This window comes from Sus scrofa, chromosome 13 (assembly GCF_054392235.1).
Source record: "Sus scrofa isolate SSC_HxYL_T2T_F1_AM1 chromosome 13, Sscrofa_HxYL_maternal_Yorkshire_Landrace_v2.0, whole genome shotgun sequence".
In the NCBI taxonomy this organism is placed as follows: Eukaryota; Metazoa; Chordata; class Mammalia; order Artiodactyla; family Suidae; genus Sus; species Sus scrofa.
The window spans coordinates 57,655,794-57,676,877 of record NC_139395.1 but is presented as its reverse complement, the minus strand read 5'-3'; the positions used below and the strand labels follow the sequence as shown (position 1 = coordinate 57,676,877).

General features: G+C 39.8%; 1 protein-coding gene across 24 annotated transcripts in view; it reads left to right on the top strand.

The window, feature by feature from the left end:
* FHIT (fragile histidine triad diadenosine triphosphatase) overlaps positions 1-21,084 on the top strand; it is a 1,441,601-nt gene that overhangs the window by 44,767 nt on the left and 1,375,750 nt on the right. The window lies entirely within an intron of this gene.

The following is a 21,084-nucleotide window of genomic DNA, read 5'->3' as shown; positions in this document are numbered from 1 at the left end:
ACTCAGCCTCCTGTGAAACATTAAAATCTAGTTGGTTTTTACATGGAAAAATGTAATTGTTTCCTCTTTCCTAGATATATTTATAAGCATACCTCTGTACAGCATTGTTCTTTGATTCATTGTTTAATTTCTGTTCTGCATGAACTATTTTAATTTAAAGAATTAATTCTGGGGAATTATAGGGCTGCAGTTTCATCAAGAGTCTTTGGTGGCCAGGGTGAAATATGCCATAATTTTACATTTGTTTTCATCATCAATTATGTTTTTGACAATTTCAGGTTTTTTCCCCTGTCATTTTTATTACGGCAATCATAACCGTGACCATTTTAGTTAAAGTTGAAAAGCTCTTTTGATTTACCTTATATTGTAAGTTATTCCTAACTTTATGACAAATCTACTTCTGGGGTTGAATTTTTAATGTTTATTTTGAGGGTGAAAAGGAATTTTACAGGGAAATTAAAGAAAACCCTGTTTGGATAATCAAAATATGAGCTATAAAAATACCATTTGATGATTTGCTTTGGGATGACTAAACTCTGCTCCATGAAAATTGGATGGCTTAGAATTTTTCTGTGATGGCTGGCCGCTAGTGAGGAAAAAATGATCTTAAGAAGTAGATAATTCTTATTTTCAGCCATATGAATTATATATCTCTGGACCATTGGATCACATCTTGGAATAAAGCAGTACTTGATAGTTTTTAGAAGTAAATTCTCATTAATGTTTGGGATTAGCGATGGTGTAGCAGTCTTCAGAACCTTGCGATCTTTAAATACACTTATGGTGTTCTCATTCCTCTTATAAAGTATTTTCACACTGTTACAGTCTATTTCCTCTATTCTCAAGAAAAACCCTTTGTTATTCTGGTGTTCCGAGGTCAGACATGGATTTAGTCCTGATTTGGCTTTTATTAGCTATTGGACCATGGACCCCCTGTGTCTCAATTTTCTACTTTGTAAAGTGAGGATAATAATACTATTTTGTTCCGAAGGTTGTTGTGGAGATTAAATGAATTAATATGTGTCAAGAGCTTAGAAATGGTCTAGGCCCATGATGAGTACTCAGTAGCTATTCACTGTTGCTGGTCTTAATATTACTGTCATCATTATCAGCATCATCAACAGTAGTGTCTTTATGAATTTATTCATTGAATATATTGAAAAGTCTTTTTTGAAGTGTCAGGATAATGTTTGGAAATTGTGCATGTTTTACTAAAGGGTGAATTCTGCTTTGGCTTTAGGAATGAAATGAAAAGGTAACTTTCAGTTAGTATGAAAAGTGAAGCCTTTGCAAGTAAAAAGTTGTCAGCTTGAAGTTTTGTAGGTATCAGGGTAAACACTGTCTTTAGCTGCGTGTGGGCAACTACTAATTAATATAGTCTTGAGAAATGACTGATCTATTGCTAGCTAGTTAGGTTAAGGAAATTTTGAAGAAAGCCTTGATAAGTTGAAAGGAAATTCTCCTTTCTTCTCTTTATTTCCTGTCATGTATCTGCTTTCCCTTTCTAATTGCACTTGATTTTCTTTTAAAGTAGTTACACCAGGGACTCTACTCAGGAGCTTACACTCAGTCTAGGAATGGGTGCACCACCACAGGCTTGGTTGTGTGGGACTTTTTCATTAGAATTTAAATCTTGAGCTAAGGGATTCTCCTTTTTCCCAGTGGGCATTCTTCTCTGACAGTACCTGCCATGAGACCACTGTACCAGTTACCATTTCCCAGCCACTGATAGTCTCCAAGTCTTATTTTCCAGTCAGCCTCGGATTTGCTGAGCCTCCAATTTCCTTCCCATAATCTTTCTTAAATTGGCCAATTGGTTTCTGTTGCTTGCAAGCACAGAAACCTAATTGTTAGAGTAGTTCACACATTAGGGAGCTATATTTGGAATCAATGGGGTATTGGAGGTTTACACTGAAAATGCCATTGATTATTTTTCCCATCATATATAAGTAGCTGAATATTTTGCAATAGATGACAAAAGGTGAAGAGTTCTCAATTTGCATTTCAAAAACAGGCTGTTTTGCTGGACTCCCCACTATTCCTGTGTTTAATAAAAAGAAGTCACTTTTGTCTGTGTCTCGAAGTTCTCAAAAGATATGTGTGTATGTTGGGGTAGAGTTGGAAATGAGAAGAGAAGCAAAGAGATTATCCTTCCAATTTCTGGGGCCCTGGTCTCTTCGTGTCATGGGGACTGTGAAGGGGCTGTGATTTCCTTCTACTTACTCCAGCATCCCAAGATAAAACTCTTTAAATATTTTTCTGCTTTCCCCTGAACTTTTATTCCTCTTCTGAGCACTTTTCTTTGCCCTACTGAATACCTTCTTGGCAATGGTGTGTAAAATGTGATTGAAAACTCAATTACTTAGGTCTCTGGCATTTCTTGTGGTTTCCCAAGAATGGAATGGGCAAGTTTGCTCTATTTCCCCTTGTGTCTGTTTTGTTGACTACTTCTATGTTCTGTGCAGTGCCTAGAACAAAGCTGGTTAATGGTTTTTTCACAGGGACATCAATTTTGTACTCTTACTGTGAATAAATAGTGCAGCCGCAAAGTATGGTGGGAAGAGCCGTAGCTTGTGTTAGGAAACATGCCTTCTAGTTTGGGCTCTGCTGATTGTGAGCTTTATGACTCTAGGCAAAACACCTACTTTTCTTACCATCTCATGTTCCTCCTCTGTAAACTCAGGCTGATCTTCACCCTATTGGCTGCATAGGGTTGTTGTGTGGCTGATCTAAAGATGTTGTATGTGAAAGTGCTTAGCAAATTCTAAAGTGCTATGTAACGTCAATGTATTATTGTTGTAATCATGCTATATATGTTTATTAAACAGATAAAAATTGAGGCCTTGTTTTATGAGGCTGTGTTTGAAAGATTAGGTAAATTAAAAAAAAAAAAAAGAAACAAAACTCTGCATAGTGCTTATGCTGAAATTCTCTATTTGTGCCTTCAGCTCTTATTCCTCTGAAAGTCTCTGTGTCCCTGGAGGCTAACTGCAATTGTCTGAGTTCCTTTGTTCTTGTGATTTCCATTGGATTAGCCAATGGAAGGCATTGGTAGAAAATCTGAGACTATGAGGTTGGAATATTATACCCTACATTGCTTGCAGCCCTGTGGATTGGCAGTGGCTGTATTCCTCTAAGGAAGGCCTCGGTCCCTGTTGGGGCCTCTCTTCTGCAGCTATAGCTCTTTCCACTGTCGAGTAACTGCTCCTTTAAGTCTGGGGTGTTAATAGTTTATTTTTGCTAACTCCAGGGTACTGGTTGCTTTCTCTTGTTTTCCCTTAACCTTGCCTTTACATTAAAAAACAAAAAAACAGGAGTTCCCTTTGTGGCGCAGTGGTTAATGAATCCTGACTAGGAACCATGAGGTTTCGGGTTCGAACCCCGGCCTTGCTCAGTGGGTTAACGATCCGGCGTTGTCATGAGCTGTGGTGTAGGTTGCAGACGCAGCTTGCATCCTGTGTTGCTGTGGCTCTGGCGTAGGCAGGCGTCTACAGCTCTGGTTAGACCTCTAGCCTGGGAACATCTATATGCCGCGGGAGCGGCCCTAGAAAAGGCAAAAAGACAAAAAAACAAAAACAAAAAACAAAAAACAAAACCACCACCTCCAAACCAATAAAACCAAACTGGAGTTCTGTCTTCAGAGATTTGAAATCAGTATATCTGAGAAGGGGACCAAGAATTTGTGTTTTAAGAAACCCCATAGGTGATTCCATTGATCAGCAGGTTTTGAGAACTTCATCTCTCTCTCTTATTACCACCATCGCCATCATGATCAGCAACATCATCAGCACCACCATCATCAGCACCACCACGTCCATCAGCAGCAACAAATGACAGTCTCGCACAGCGCTCTCAGTTGTCAAGTAGAAATCCTGGTGTCCATTAAGGCAGGTGACTTTTGGCCTCTTAGGTGAAAATGTACTGGTAGATCATTCATGTAATAATTTATGTAGTCACTTTTAAGTTTGGCAAGTGCTTTGGGAGGAACTGTACCCCATAGAAGTGGACAAGTAATTTTTTTTCAGCTCAGCTGGTTGTTACTTCATCTGGTATAAAAACAATGAGAACATTGTCCTTGTACTTACCTTGACCTTACCAGGACTCACTTTTTTCTGAGAGTCCACAAAAGTGACATCTATGGGGAATACAAAGCTGAATAAAGGAGAAATTTGATGTCTTTGTTGTGTTTGGTTTCCATCCTTCTCCTTCCCCCATGCTTGTGGCATTTCTTGTTTATCAGGCAGGAGAGAAGCAGTAAAATTTGGCCTGGGGTTTTCTTATCCCTAGGTGTGAAATTATTTCAGAACTATAATAATAATACTTTGCATTTCTATAGTCCTTTTATTTGAAGATCTAAAAGTGTTAATAGAGCTTCCTGGCACTCTCTGAAGTAGGTAAGTATTATTAGAGAAGATTTCCTCCAAGAACATTTTCACTTTATATCCCATGTGTGACTTGAAAATGCTTTTGTTTTATTTGGGAATCTCATCTATTTAAAGTGCCTTGCAGATAGGGCACTTCTTCATATTCAGTCTTAATTAATTCCCAGCACAGTGAGGGGAATATAGTCATTTCTCATGAATGGGTGTGGCATTATTTAGAGAAAATTAAAATAAAGGCATCTTGTTATTGCCTTTATTTGAATATATTAAAAGCTATGGAAGTGTCTATCTTACAGTTAATTTTCTTTTCTTTTTCTTTTTTTTTTTTTTTTTTTTGGCTATGCCTGTGACATACGCAAGTTTCAGAGGCAAAGATTGAATTGGCCTCAGCAGTGACCTGAGCCACCACAGAGACAACGCTGTGTCCTTAATCCACTGCGCCACAGTGGGAACTCCTATTTTTCCTTTTTTAAGGTAGCAGGACTTGCAATATATTGAATAACTGTGAAACTTGGCCTGATAGTGTGATATCCTTTAGGAGCTCATGACATGTCAAGCCACTGAAAACAGAAAGCAGTTTGCATTCTGAATTAAAGGTTTAATTTTGAAAATTATTTTAAATATTACATGCACGAGCTTTAATCATGCATGCATGCATACTTGGTTACATTTTTTTTTCCCCTTTAAATTTGGGAAGTTCTATCTCAGTGGTTTAGGTTTTCTGCTCACTTAGTATCTTTGATGCAGAAGTGCTACAGGTCTACCTAGCACAGAACATTCAGGAAAAGGCCCTCTGATTCTTAATCCACACTGGTCACTCAAACAGGCTCTTTGTCTGTACAGTTTTGGGTGGCCTTTCTGTATCTGTGCAAAGGAGATTGGGATCTTTCACTGTGGTTTCAAGGCTCCAATATTTACCTTCCCTGCATCCTCTCACAATCCCCATCTAAAGTCCTTTTGTTCCCTAGACTTGCCAGAGAAGAGGGTGCCAGCCTCCACTACTTTAAGGAACTGGGAAATCTCCCACCTATCCCCAATATCAGGAAAGCCCGATTCCATCTAAAAGAGATAAAAGGAAAGAGAGCAGTTTAAACAAAACAGAATAATCCAAATTTATCTTTATCCATTTCCTTTCTGTTGGTGTCTAGCACCAAGAGTTTAGGCTTTTGAAAGAAAAATATTTAGTGAAATTTGGATTTTTGAGGGTTAGAGATAACCTTCCTGCTTTTGGACATGCCTCTGAGATAAAGAGAATGCAAATTCTGTTGAAGTTCTTGAGCCAAGAAAGGAAAACTATACATAGGAGGGATTAAAAAAAACTTACACATTGATATCTTTAAATTATATTGCCCCACATTTGCCACTGGGATATTTGTGGGGTGCTTTATTACTCTCATGATGGAGAGAGTGTGTCAGATGATCACGATTAATACTTTTCATGGCATCTCAATTGTCTTCTTTTTTTCGGGAAAAATTCACTCAAGACCTACCATCTGAAGATTTGGAGAAATGTGGGTAGAATTATGAATCTCTGTACCATTTTCTCCTAAGCCTTTTGCTCTAAAGAGGTCACATAAATTTACTCTAATTATGTGAAGATAGATTTATCAGTGAAGATGATTTTGGCTGCAAATAATCAAAAAGACTACTCAAAATGGTTTAAATAATAAGGTAATTAAAAAAAAATGCTTCCTACCCTCTCCATGTCTTCCTGCTGAGCTCCATTGCTGTCATGATTGATGGGAAGGCATTACAGAACCCTGGCTCTGAATGTCAGGAATCCAACCTCAATTCACTTCTCCCTGGTGCCAGGCAACTGGGGTCCCACCAGGATGCCTTTGATGCTTGTTACTTTGCAGCAGGGAGAGGATTTTGAACACAAAGCTGTTGACAGATTGCTAAGCATTGTCAATTATTTTGCAAATTCCTCTACTAACTTATGTTTGAACACAAAATAAACCCCATCAGAATAAAGGAAATGAGTTATCTCAAGGAACTAGACATGCGAAGGGAGGCATTTCCAGGTTTTGTTAATTTAGTGGCTTGACAATGTCCTCAAAGTCTTAATATTTTGCTCTTTTTTCTCAGCCATCTTTGGTATGTTGACTTGGTCCTCAGACTGGCTGCCCTCATGGTTCTAAGACAGCTGCTTCATTTGGGGAGCTACCTGCACATACAGTAGCATCCACTGGCATAAGAGACTGTCTATTCTCACATGTCCCTTTTGAAATGCAAGTAGCTTTTCCTGTTAACCCCTCTAGCAGGCTTCTTCTTGGGTTGCATTTGGTTGATTACAGTTACATACTTCTTCCTAAATCAGATCCTGGCACACGGAATGGGATTACCCTGATTGGTTTAGATTGGTGCTTTCCAGTCTAAGTTTGTTCTTGTCACAGAACACATAGAACATGATAACATTTGGTCAGCACATTAAGTAAACACAAGAGGCTGCTCACAGCTGGAGGTGGTTGGTGGGCGTGTGTGTGTGTGTGTGTGTGTGTGTGTGTGTGTGTGTGTGTGTGTTGAAGGTGTGGGTGGGGCTCAGGCTGCCCTGACCTTGCTCCTGCCTGGCTGCCCTAGGGACTAAAAGGGGGGATATCTGAGCAGCTATCAGCCATTTTCTGGTGTAAACTAATCAGGATTTACCCCTGAGCTGGGATAATCTCACCTTCCATAGGCACTTGGCTTTGTAGAGGGAGATGCCCCAATAAAACTGGGATTTTACCTGTAAGGCAGAAAAAGGGATGGCCATTTAATAGGCCCTTAGCTGTGTTTGGTGTGTAGATGTTAACTGTCTTTGCATAATGTCCTTCTTTGAATCATTAGTGCCTTATTGAGAAAGGACGAGGTCTTACAAATTTTAAGTGCTTGGTGATTATTTGTATTATTATTATTATTATTATTTTGTCTTTTTAGGGCTGTACCTGCGGCACACAGAAGTTCCTAGGCCAGAGGTTGAATTGGAGCTGTATCCACCTACCTGTGCCACAGGTACAGCAATGCCAGTTCTGAGCCACATCTGAGACCTACACCACAGCTTATGGCAATGCCAAATCCTTAACCCACTGTGTGGGGCTAGGGATCGAACCTGTATCCTCACTGATACTAGTCAGATTCGTTTCCACTGAGCCATGAGGCGAACTCCTATTATCATTTGTATTTTGAATGAATGAATATGTACTCATAAACTAGACTAACCTATGCATTCAATGCCGCTCACTTCCTGTAGTGTGCCAGGACTGTGCTGTATGAGGTGCAGGAAACATGGGCCCTGATGATGATTTTGCATTCAAGAGAGAGACAGAGCATAACTAATATAATTAAAAGTTATGTTAAGTCCTGTATAGGAGAAAACAGGAGGCAAAACAGAGCAGACTTCCTCATATTGAGTGGTCTGGGAGGACTTCTTTGAGTTAATGACATTTTAGCTGAGATCTAATGGAAAGACAAGGAGGGGCAGCAGTCATCCATGCAAAGTGGGGAAAGAGGGTTCATAGTTTTGATCCTTGTAATAGTGTATTAGGAAACATTTGTTTTCAAGAAGCAAAACAAACGGCAACAAAAACAACAAAAGATGAGGTACTTGCTATTTGACCACAGGACAGGTTGCTGATTTGAGGGCCAGCAGGACTGAGAGCCTCCTGAGGCACTGGACCAAGACGTGGTCTACCCTCAAGGGGTAACAGGAGCAGGACAGGTAAAGGGAAAAACATGTCTGCTCTGTACTGTTTCCCACTGTCTCTGTCTTGAAGAGCAGTAACTATCTTGGGAGCTGCACATCATCTCATCACTACTTCTCTCAGCATACTGGCTGCTCTAGTCTGCATAGCCACAGCTACCCTGACTGCCCCTGCAGCTCCCTCTGCCCCATTCAAGGGATTAGTAGAAACTCCTAAGAATACTGAATTCTGATTCCTCTTTCCTGGGAGATGGGATTTGAATGGCTTGATGTAGGTCAGGTGCCCACCTTAGTTGGAGGCTCTGAGGATGGGGATGAAGGTCATACCACTGGGTGAGAACAGTTGGATAAGACTCCTTGCTTGGTTCCTTACTTAGAGGAGGCTATGGGATTGTCTCCATGGTTACCTGGATTCAATGGTCAATCTTACTAGATGGTTAGGACTGATATTCAGAAGTAGATGGGGTTGTGAATTAGACTCCTTGCCCCAGCAGAGTAGCAGGACAGGACCCAGGGCCTGTGCAGCTCATTGTTTGGGGTCCTGAATCAGTCCAGAGTATGAAATGCATCTCTGGTCAGGTGAGGCCACTGGTTTTGCCCTACAGATTAGGGCTGCCATGGGCTGCGCCCTCTGTGTTTAAGTGCCAGTATGCATAGGACTATTGAATGGGCTACGAATCATCCTGTGTGCTCTGGTTAGATTCCCTAGTTAGACAGACGATGGCTGTATTCAGCAATGTGTGGAGTTTTGAATTACATTTCCTACCTGGATGCAATGGGAGAAGCAGCTCTAAAGCTGTTGGAGCTCTTGATTGTTATCTTAACTCAAGCTGACCTATGCCCCAGGTTCTCTGACTGAACAAGGCCAGTGGCTTTGCTCTGTAAACTGTTGGCTCTGTCTACCTCTTGGTCTAACAGTCACTAGGCCACATAGCTTCCAGAAGTTATCTCCAGCCCTTCTGGTCAGATGTAGCAGAATAAAGCATTTCATAATAGTTTGGGGTTATGTCACTTCTCCCTTGCCTGATTTGAAGGGGGAAGGGGGTCACTCCAGGCTTCTCTCAGTTTCTCAAACCAGCTCTTTGGTCAGGAGGGGCAGTGTGCTCCCCTCAGCCTTGGCTATAAATTTGTCTTCCTGCTTGAGCATGAAAATGCTCCAACCCTGGTACTAGCTTTGCTCTGGGGCAACCAGGGCTGCTTGCCTGCCTCTTGGGTTTGGGTTGAGCACAGCTGGGCTGCTCAGTTCCAGGAGTTTTCTCCAGCCCTTCTGGTTAGAGAGGACTGGAATATACTCTCAACAGTGTGTGGGGTACTGATTCAGTTCCTGGTCTGGGTGTGGCCAAACTGGGTTTCAGGGTTGAAAGATTCCTCTTTTGAGGATCAGGTAGATCTGTACTCTTTTGGGTTACTTGGTCAGAATTGCCCTCTACTTGGTTTTGCACAGGGGCAGACCCTCTACGATTACTAGTTGGGCACTGCAGATATGAACTTGGTCTGCCAAGATCCCTGTCCTGGTTGTTGCAAGCCTTGCCCACGTCTCCTTCACAGTCAGATTCCTAGTGGTTGACACCCAAAGATCCCACTGCAATCTCCATGATGTGAAATTACAGCAGTGGCTCTTATAATGAGACTCACAATTCTAGGGGGTGCTGGTTGTACCCACTGTGTTCTCCTTCCCACTGAAGGAGCTGGAGACTCAGGAAAAACCTCTCCACGTGGTACTATGCTTGCCTGGAGATGCGGGAATATGGTCAATATATAGCCACTTCTCTTAACTTCTGATGCAGTTTCTCTTGGTCTCTGTGGTATTGGGGAGGGGGGTGCTTCAGCCTCATGTCTCTGCTCTAGGATTCTCTCAGTGGTGTCTTATTCTTGAATAGTTGTTGTTGTTCTTGTAAAGAGTAGAACATTAGGACACCTATGTTGCCATCTTGGTGATGTTATTCCCACCAATCTGTATCTTTAAATCACGTTATAATTACTTTATTCCTATTACAAAGATAATACATTTACATTTTAGAATATTTGGAAAAGGGATCAGCAAAAGAAAAGATAATAGAGATTGCTGATAACCCTACTGCTCAGAGATGCCCAGACATTTGGGGTATTTCTTTCTAGTCAGTTCTCTATATAGATGTATCTTTAGAAAAATTGTCCATATTGCTTTTGCCACTTAATGTTGTATTGTGAATGTTAAAAATTCTTCTACCACATCATCATTAAGGGCTACACTGTACTCCATCGAGTGCATGTAGCATAAAGAAGTGGAAGTACAGATTTGGAGAGCACAGGTCCTTAGGCTGCGATGGTTCGAATGCTGACCCTGAGGTTGTGTGGTAGGGAAGATACCATAGGGTGTTTGTTGAAGTTGGTCAGAAATTAAGTTTGTGTGATAATGATCACTCTTGTCCCCTGGGCCACCACTTTCCTGAGGATAATTTGCATGAAGCTCATTTACTGTTTTGTAGGGACGATGGCTCAGCTCGAGCATCCCTGTAAGGAAAATAATCAGTATCCCCCTCAGGATTCCAGGGAGCTTTTTTGCCACTCAGGTCAGGGTGGCCCCTATAGACTGCATTTGCTTCTCCTGATAAAGCAAATGCAAGCTTGCCAAATTACTTTGCTCCGGCTTAACCCTACTCCAGAATGAATCCATAAATGCTACAAAAGGATAGCTTATGAACATATGCTACACAGAACTCAGAGAGCATCCTGCCTACTTAATCCCCTTCTTACTTCAGAGGGGGGAGATAGTCTGTTTATACTTGAACTGAGAATTGAGGGATCACAAAAATGAATGCCATGCTAGAAATCACCAGTTGTGTTTTCTCATTTCCTTTAGAGCCACGGGTTGATTTTTCAATACAGCTGTGTCAATGGGGAAATGTGCTGCTCTTTCTATTCACTCCCAATTATGCTACTGTGTCTAAATGCCTTTTGAGGAAATGCAAGTTCCTCTTGTTTCAACACAGAGTGTTCGTCTTAATGGATGCTGAGGATTGGAGGTCATTATTTGCATCCCACCCCTGGCCCAATATACCCCTCCATGGCTTTCCATTTAGATGATCGCAGATGCTGAAAGGCATGTCCCTCCCTTATGTTCCTGGAGTGATTCTTCCACAGAGAGGTACATGAAATCGCAATAGATGTACACTAACTCAGAAGTTCAGTAGCATACCCTGGTACTTAGAATGACTACTGGTCCTTCTGGTTCGAGGTGATCCCCTGAAAAACAGTTCATGTTTTTCCTTGCTGGCATACTTACTTGCGGACACCCACAGAAGCTGCTCTGCAAGCTTTCTAACCCTGAAGTACCTCAGATTTTTTGATTCCACTCTGCTTGCTGTGTGCCTCCCCACCCTGGAGCTCTGGAGGGCTCTAGCAGGTCAGCTTCAGTCTCTCTGCATCTCCAGGAAATGAATGTGATTCTACTGCCTGTGTCTTATTTAATGTGCGTCTGTATCTTCCAGCTGTCTTGGACTAGGGGTCTACGGGGCCATTCTGTTTGACACCAAAGGCATTATCTGTGTATAGCTAGTCATAATGAATAACTGTAAACACGATTAGATGCCTACCCAAAGGGTGTGTTAGCCGAGAGGTGTGTGAATCTGCTTGGAGGGGCAACAGCTGAGATGTCAGAGTAGTTTACCATCTCCAGGGTAGGGGCACTGGGAGAGTGTTTTCTGTCTGAAAAATATTTCAGGCATTAGATCCTAAACATCCCGTCCTGTGGCTGCAGGTGCTTGTCCCTCTGATTTGAAACGTGGTATTAGAAGTATAGGAGATTCATGGCAAGAAAGAGATGAAAAATGCAGGGGCTTCAAAATGGGAGCAAATTGTAGTCATCATCAACCCTGGATACATTTGTTGAGATGCATTCATGAGCTCTTTGCATGTGAATCTGTGCCCCTTCATAACAATAGTCCTGCTTCCCTGCTCCGTTCTTCCTATAAACATTAAAAACTCTGGCAAACAGGGAAGACATTATGACAGTGAATGAAAGCATGTGGGTGTCACCTTGTAACAACATGGAACCATTAAGCCATTAATATTTATCATGGTATTGTGATCTGGTCTGAAAATTCAGCTAGCATCTTTAAGCTTATTGTATACTTCAGGTAATGTGGTAGTCACTTTTCTTGAATTCTGTCATTTAATCTTTACTGTACCCAATGGGGCAGATATTATTCTTCAGAATTTAAGAGATGAGGGAACAGGAGTTCAGAGAAGTTAAGTGGCTTGACCAAGACTGCACAACTTGTAAAGAGGAGACACTTTAAAGAGAGAGTGTAGCAGATCTTTATCCAGCTAGGGCAAGGGAAGGAGATCTTGTCATTTCTCTGAAAAGACACACTGATGGGATTTGTGCTATGTTTCTTGGTGACTTTGAACAGTGTTGAGATAATTTGGGGACATGCCTTAGGCATGCAGGTGTTCCTTTCTATGAAGCTAATCTGTTGTCATACATTCATTCATTTGAATGAATGGTTGATTCATTTGGATTCATGCCCTTCATTTTTCTATAAATTAGGCACCTGTTTTGATGAGAACTAGATGTTAAGCACAATGGAAAAATGATAGACTATTGGAAATTTGATTGGAGAGGAGGATATCCAGGGAGAGCTAGAATACATGACCCTTTGTTGTGAATGTGGCAATAAGCAGAAGAATTTAGGAGCTTGCTCCAGGAGTTATTGGGGTGACCTCTAGGTAATATGTCTCCTGCTATTGGGACCTCCTGTTAGTATTCCAGAAATTTGGTTTCAGCACAGGGACTGGCATTTTTTCTGTACTTTGAGCCACAGTGAAGAGACCTATTAACAGCATGTGATTTCTTTGTGATGGGTAATTTGTGAGCTCAGATGTGTATGTCTAAAAGAGATGGTGCATAGGTGTGGAGAAAGGACCTTCATATCAAACAGTGCAGGGAACTTCCTTTATGAGACATGCAAGGACAGCCCCAGATATAAATAATTTTGGGGAGAACAACAGTCTGCTCATTCATACCTTTATTTCTTATAGCTTGTGACACCCAGCCTTCACCCATGATCCTTCAGATTCTCACTGCCCTTCCTACTTTTTGGTGGTTGCTCCTCCTTTAATGAGGGGATAAGATAGAGAGGTATTGAGAGCACTGATATCACTCATTTACTCTTTTATTTTTTCTTTTTATGGCTCATCTGAAGCATATGGAAGTTCCTGGGCTAGTGGTCGAATAGGAGCTGCAGCTGCTGGCCTACACCACAGCCACAGCAACACCAGATCTGAGACATATCTGGTACCTACCCCGCAGCTGGTGGCAATGCTGAATCCTTTACCCACTGAGCGAGGGTAGGACTTAAACCCACCTCCTCACTGATACTATGTCAATTTCTTAACCTGCTGAGCCCAATGGAAACTCCTACTCTTTAGTGAGAATTTAATCAACAGTTTATTACACTATTTCATGTGGTACATGAGATGATTTTATGTAATATATAAGTGGACACATTTTTGTTAGTCACATTCATTTTTTTAGGCTTCCTTCTATTTATGGCAAGTGATATTGGCTATATACAAGAGGTATTGTATATTTAAAGTAATTATATAAGTGGTCTTTCAAAAAATTAACTGATCTTGGCAAAATTGTGTTAAGAGGAAAATACTGTATTAATGATAGAACATTTGTTCACAGATATTATAAGAATCATGAAAGGAGTATGTGAATGACTAAAGTTTTAAAACAACTTACTTGGGTGTATTTGCATTTCAGACTTTAACTGTAGAATGTTGAGTTTTGTCTCATAGGAGGAACATTTCATTGATCGGGATGGAGAGAGAACCCCTGAAGTCTTTCTTTATAGGTGGCCACCTACTTCACACTGCAGGATTGTAAATCACCTGCTTTATAGATGACTCACACCACACCAGGCTTTTTTTTCTTTTAGTTAATGGTTACATTTCAGAGAAAGTGATTCCTCCTCTGTAGTATTTAATTTGAGGTAACTATGAGGCTTGTAGCCATAAGGTTCTTCTTTATTAAATGCTCATGTGAGCATGGACTAATGCTGGTTAGAGTATGTAAGACAGACATGGTATCTAAAGCAACCAGAATGAATAGTAGCAACCATCTACCCATAAAATTATGGAACAGAAATAGAATAAATAGAATATTTGTTTCATGTACCTAAAGTAGCACCTGACTCTACTTTTGAACTGTTTTTTTCCAAAGAACAGAAACAATTATCAAAACAAATAGAAGTTTTCTCTGAAATAATAATTTGGCTAGAACAAGTGACTGCAGTTTGTAGTGGACTTGATGTGGCAGGATTCAGGGGCTTGCTAGCATTAGACTACTTGGTAGGATCTTTTGGCATTTCAGTTGGGTCTATTTTCAGGCAGAGCTGAGAGAGGGAACTTGGGAGTAAGAGCAGCCTCAGGTGGTGGAGTTATCATCAAAAAGCCTGCAAATAAATGCTGGAGAGGGTGTGGAGAAAAGGGAACCCTTCTATATTCTTAGTAGGAATGTAAATTGGTGCAGCCATTATGGAAAATAGCACCAAGATTCCTTAAAACTAAAAATAAAGTTTATCATATGATCCAGCTATCCTACTCCTGATCATATATCTGGAGAAAACTCTAATTCAAAAACAAACATGCATCCCAATGATCATAGCAGCACTTTTTACAGTAGCCAAGACATGGATGCAACATAAGTGTCCATTGATAGATGTATGGCTAAAGATATGCTATATTTACACAATGGAATATTACTCAGCCACTAAAAAGAAGGAAATAATGCCATTTGCAGCATCATAGATGGACCTAGAAATTATCACATTAAGTGAAGTAAGTCAGAGAAAGAAAAATATGATATCATTTATATGCGGAATCTAAAAACATGGTACAAATGAACTTATTTACAAAACAAAATAGACTCACAGACATAGAAAACAACTTATGGTTACCAATGGGGAAAGGAAGGGAGGGGAATAAATTAGAAGTTTGAGATTAGCAGATACAAAATGCAGTATGTAAAAATAGATATACAACAAGGTCCTCCTGTATAGTACAGGGAATCGTATTCAATATTTTGTAATAAATAATGGAAAAGAATCTAAACAATAATGTATATCTAACCGAATCACTTGGCTGCAGACCTGAAACTAGCACAACATTAGCTATACTTCAATTAAAAAAAAAAAGAAAAAGATGGTGGAATTAAATGAAACTTGCTAGTAATGTGCACATGACACTTCACGTGACATCTTGGGCTCTTTTCTGCCCTGTGATTCTGGATAATTTCTTTTCTAGTCCCACAGTATATTTACTTGGTTGTTTGCTTCATGGAATTATCAGAAAGATTGCTTGTTCCTAAAGAAATCATTTTTTTTTAAAGCATTTTTTCCTAATGTTGGGGGGAGAATGTTACTACACAAAGTAATGTTGGGGGGAGGATGTTAACTACACACGTATGTGTTTGTCTATTTATTGGTTAAAAGTTCCTGATTGTTGGAGTTCCCGTCTGGCTCAGGGGATTAAAGATCCGACGTTGCCTTGAGCTGTGCAGGTCGCAGATGCGGCTCCGATCCCACGTTGCTGTGGCTGTGGCGTAGGCCAGGGGCTACAGCTCTGATTGGACCCTGGCCTGGGAACCTCCATATGCCGTGGGAGTGACCCTAGAAGCGGCACAAAGACAAAAAAAAAAAGTTCGTGATTGTTGATGAGCAAGACACAGAAAAAAAAAGGAAAGGGAAATAGGTTATTATTATTCTTAGTCATTACTTGGTTGGGGTTTTAGTATAATTTAATTAGGCTGCTGTGTCACCAAAAGTTGTTTTGTAAAGGTAAGAATATCATTTTAACTTCATATTATTCACTTTCCTTGTATTTGGTATGAGCAAAGCAAAATAAATCCAAACTTTTGAAAAAATTGTGGAAATAAACTTACTTGAAATGCATATGTCTTGTGAAAATAATAATACAGTGATAACTTAAAGAAAGTCAGGCCTAAAGTGGTAACTATCATTAACCACCCCCCATTTGTCATCAAGCTTTGTAAAGTGAGTCATTCAGTAATCAGTTCCAATGCTCTGTCTATAACTGCTCAGTGCTGGGTGTAGCTGTTAACATCACTGGTAAGGTAACTGTCCCATAGTTCCTGTGGTCTAGCTTTAAGGAAAGATTGAATCAACTAGTAGATTGCTTATTACTTTTAGGGACCAAATCAACAGTTATTTGATTAACAGCAAATCAATTGTTATTTGGAATAGCATCAGTTTTTATCTAGACAGCTGCACAGGCATAACCTTAGTATTTTAGTCTTGGAAGACTTGCAAAACAGAGTTAAAAACTGTTTTTCCTAAAGATTGGAATCTGATTTGGATAAGAGAAACTGATGTAGGACCCTCATTGTCTTCACATTTCATATTTATGTAAACAGAAAATGAAAACATTTAACTTACTATTTAATGAATTGATTATTGGGAGAGAAAAATGAAAAATCTATTTAACAGACTGTCTTCTGACTAAAGTGAAATGAACCTAATCAGCCGGTGGTGTTTCTAAAAATGTATCAAGTGTTTACATTGAAATGCAATTGTTAATGAGCTGTTGCTGTCAAAGTTCACTATGTTGCTCTAAATTGCTCACTGAGCTGTCAGAGGCCTAAATCCCAGCAAACATTTTCTGGATTTGTAAGGCACAATTATAATCACCTATGTATGAGCCTCCTCACACTTCCATTACAGGAATTAGTACAGTGGATTCCTATATGAATTGTTTGATGCTGTGAGGGAAAGGAAAGCTAAGAGGTTCTAGAAAGACTGGCAGCAGCTCCTTAGTTTGCAAAGTCAAACTTTTATGTGTTTTCAGACTGCCCACTCTCTTGCCTGGTGTGTATGTTCTTCTAGGTCTAATTGGCAAGATGCTGAGGGAAGAGAATGATTGTTTTGTGTCAGCTTTTGATATGAGTTTAACATGTAGGATTTGTACACTTGCACATCCGTAATATACATATTGGTAAATTTTCACAAAGTGGTCACACTCAGGGAACTAGCATTCAGAATAAGATATAGGACTTGACTTTCACATAGCATCTTCCAATTACTACCTTGCTCCTGACCTAGCTACCACTATCTTGACTCTAACATCACAAATTGGCTTTGCCATGGCTTTGAATTTTATAGAAATGGAATTTTATAATACGGACTCCTTTGCATATGATATCTTTTGCTTAACCTTATGTTCATAAATTTGGAATTTTTTGGTGTTTAAAGGAGAATATAGGGTCATTGGTGTTAAGCAAAACCATAGGATGGAAAATATTTTGGAAACTTTAAAGTGCCATAGAATTGTAAGACTGGATTGGTTAACTGGCCATTTAAGATGTCTGGGTATTTTCATGGATAGGAAAAAATGGTGCCATTTAATTATCACTGACTAGTTCAGCCACACAATTTGCATGTGCAAATTTGACAGTGATTTACATGGAATAACTCACTTATATCCTAATAGATAAAATTGTAAAATTTTTGGATATTAAGTTTCCAAAGGTCATGTTAGAAATGTACTCCCTAAGGTTTATTCTTGTACAGGTTAGTGGATAACCTCTTGTAATTGACTAATTAAATGGAAGCTAGAGTATTTTGAAACCTAAGGCTATATCTTAATATTTCTATCTTTTTATATTTAATTGCTTATCTGTGTAAAGATTCCATAAAATTTTCTCTTTCAATGCCATGTTACATATAGGATTGTCTTACATGTCAGACTGTACACGGGATAACCTTCTTTGGGGAGGTCAAACATATAATAATTTTCTTGAATAGAACATCTCTCATTCCCACCACCCCTTCCCACTCTCATCAAAACCAAGTTAAGCCTTTCTTTCCAGCAGTGTGTTGCAGTGGCTAAGACCGTGGGGGATGTGTGTTTCTTAGCCTTAATAAACCTCTGCAAATGAGAATAACAATAGCACCTCTCACTGATGATTGTTGGAAGGAGTCCAGTGACACAGGGAATTGAACATGGTCTCTGGCAGCACCTTAATGCTCAATAAATACCAGTTAGCACTATTATAAGCATTACCTTTTATTCTTTTGCTTGTAGCACATAGAATTTTAATGATTCAAATCAAGCAGGTGATCCTCCATATAATTCTTTCTTAAACCTTAAATAAAAACAAAACTCCCTACTCCATCCCTCAAGCAGAATAGGCCCATTTAAACATCATCCAGACCAATGGGATGCATCCCTCATAGATTAGAACAATTTTTTATAGGACAAAACCCCCCAGGAAGCAGTGGTATTTTAATGCTGAACAAACACAGTATCATTTTTCAATGTCTATCTGATGACAATCTGGTTATTAGGTTGTCAGAGCTTTTTGACAAAATGTAGTGTTGGACTACCTAATTATATTGCTTCAGAGTCCAGTGGGGCTGCTGATCTGCTTCCTAATAATTTTAGGCCAGGGTTGTTTTTGTTTAAGGCAGACATATCAGTCATGTGAGAAATGTTTGCTTTTTATGTTTACTAGTTTATTTATTTATTTTGTCTTTTGTCTTTTTAGGGCCACACCGGCGGCATATAGAGGTTCCCAGGCTAGGGATCAAATCGGAGCTGTAGCTGCTGCCCAAAGCCACAGCCACAGCAATGTCAGATCTGAGCTGCATCTGTGACCTACACCACAGCTCACGGCAACGCCAGATCCTTAACCCACTGAGCGAGGCCAGGGATTGAACCCACAACCTCATGGTTCCTAGTTGGATTCGTTTCTGCTGTGCCACGACAGGAACTCCAGTGTTCACTATTTTAAAGATTAAAATAGCCAGGAGTTTCCGTCGTGGCTTAGTGGAAACAAATCTGACTAGAATCTGTGAGGATGCAGGTTTGATCCCTGGCCTCGCTCAGTGGGTTATAGATCCAGCGCTGCTGTGAACTCTGGTCTAGTTTGAAGATGCAGCTTGCATCTGGCATCGCTGTGGCTGTGGCTGTGGCCAGCAACTACAGCTCTGATTTGACCCCTAGCCTGGGAACCTCCATATGCCTTGGGTGCAGCCCTAAAAAAAAGACAAAAAAAAAAAATCCAGTTAGGCTTGATATTGTGGGGAGCTGTAATAATACATACTCCTTTTCAGAAGCTGGATATCCCATCCATTTGAAAGTTTTAGGTTGTTGAGGAGAAATGTCAAAGGGCCAAAAGTTCAACAGTTTTCATTTTATTTCATATTTTTGTTATTAGAAAATGCATAAGGAAATCAGCAGTCTTAAAGATGTACTTTTAAAAGCATTTTTCTCTAGCCCCTCTGTCTTTATTTTGTATTTTTAAAGACCAGGAGTTTAACTAATAGGTTGAATACTTAAACAATGAAGGGTACAAAGTAGAGAAGTACTTATACGTGCCTTCCTCTATTATTACTTATATCTGCCTCTATTAGGGCAGATTCAGGTTTTGTGGGATCAGATGATTGTACAATTCACGGAGTCATCTTTAAGAAAAAGGATAAAAAATTATGAATAAAAAATTAAAAAACGAAAGGTATTTGTTTCAATGATTCAGTTAGATGATTTGTTTCCCTTTCTGTCATGATCTCTTTACTAGAAATGCTTACATGGAAATGCTCAGTGTCTCCTCTCACCTAGACCACTGACTCCCAGTGACTCCCAGCACTCCTGGGGCCCAGGCACTAGGAGTCCTGAAGCTTAAGCTTCATCAGCATCATGTCAGTTCTTCTCTGACTATTCGAACAAGCTGCTGAGTCAGTGAGAGTATAACTGGTTAGATATACCTAGAAAGCTGAAGACATCTAGTTGGAGTAAGTGATGAGATCAGGTTTCAAGTCTGTAGATGCTATAGATTCTTTAGTGAACTAGACAAAAAAAGTTTATAGAGTTAAAAAGTTTTTGAGGTTCTCTGGTGGCTCAGCGAGTTAAGGATTTGCCGTTGTCACTGTAGTGGTTTGGGTCGCTGTCATTGCTTTGGTTCAGTTCCCAGCGTGGGAACTTACATATGCTGTGGGCACAGCAAAAAAGAAGAAAAAGAAAAAAAAAATGAAAAGTTTTCAAAGTAGAGCTCATAGAGTAGAATAATTTCAGGATGTGTAGCCTCTAAGAATAAGTTGTTGTAGTGAAACATCCATTAAAAAATATAGTAATGAAAAGAAGAGATATTGATGTTTTTCAGAAAACTGTTTCCTGAGGTGTTGATTTCTTTGTACGACTCACACAATAAGCTCCCTGGCAGCAGAGCAACGTCTAGCTTTGACATCAGTGTAAATCTTTATGCTATCTTTGGAATAAGATGATTGCAGCACTGACCTGCCATTAGTGGGGCATGAGTTGCTGATCTGTTATTTGACGCGTCCAACTACAGTTCTTGTTTTTATCACCCCAGACCTCAATGGCTCAAATTCTGGAGATGGCTGTTCAGGTAGGAGTTTCAGTCATTGGCCATGGATGCCTGACAATTTAAGGAAATCTAAAACTCAGGTCAACCTTTGCATTCAGTACATACACCACTTATCTAAACATTTATTGCCCTTCAGTCACTTTGTTGAACACTCTGAGATACTGGTATTTGTCAACTATAATTGGCTTTTAAGTGCTTTGACTTTGCAGTTCCAAGGAATGCCAAAAACACACAGTTTGGGAATGTAGATTAGTTAGTTACCTATGTGGTAAAAACAAGTTGAGTTGATAGTACCTGTTATGTGTTCATTATTTAATGGAAGGTTTCTTAGTGCTGTTTGATGACTGTGAGGGAAGGGTTAAGCTGCTATCTGGATGGAGGATGTTGAGAGTGGCAGAGATGGACAGGAAGTTTTAGGAGAGTTTGTGCTGGCTTAGGAATGTATTTTACCCATCTGACTTTTATTTTTTTTTTTCAAGAGAGACTATGTCTTTAAATTGCTTGAACTACTTTTAATTATTTTGTCTGCTTTTTGTTTAAACTGTGCTTTGTGTAATAGACCACAAGGTCTTTATCTGCATTAGTGCTTTGTTCTTCTTTTATTACACATTACAATAACCATATGTAATCTT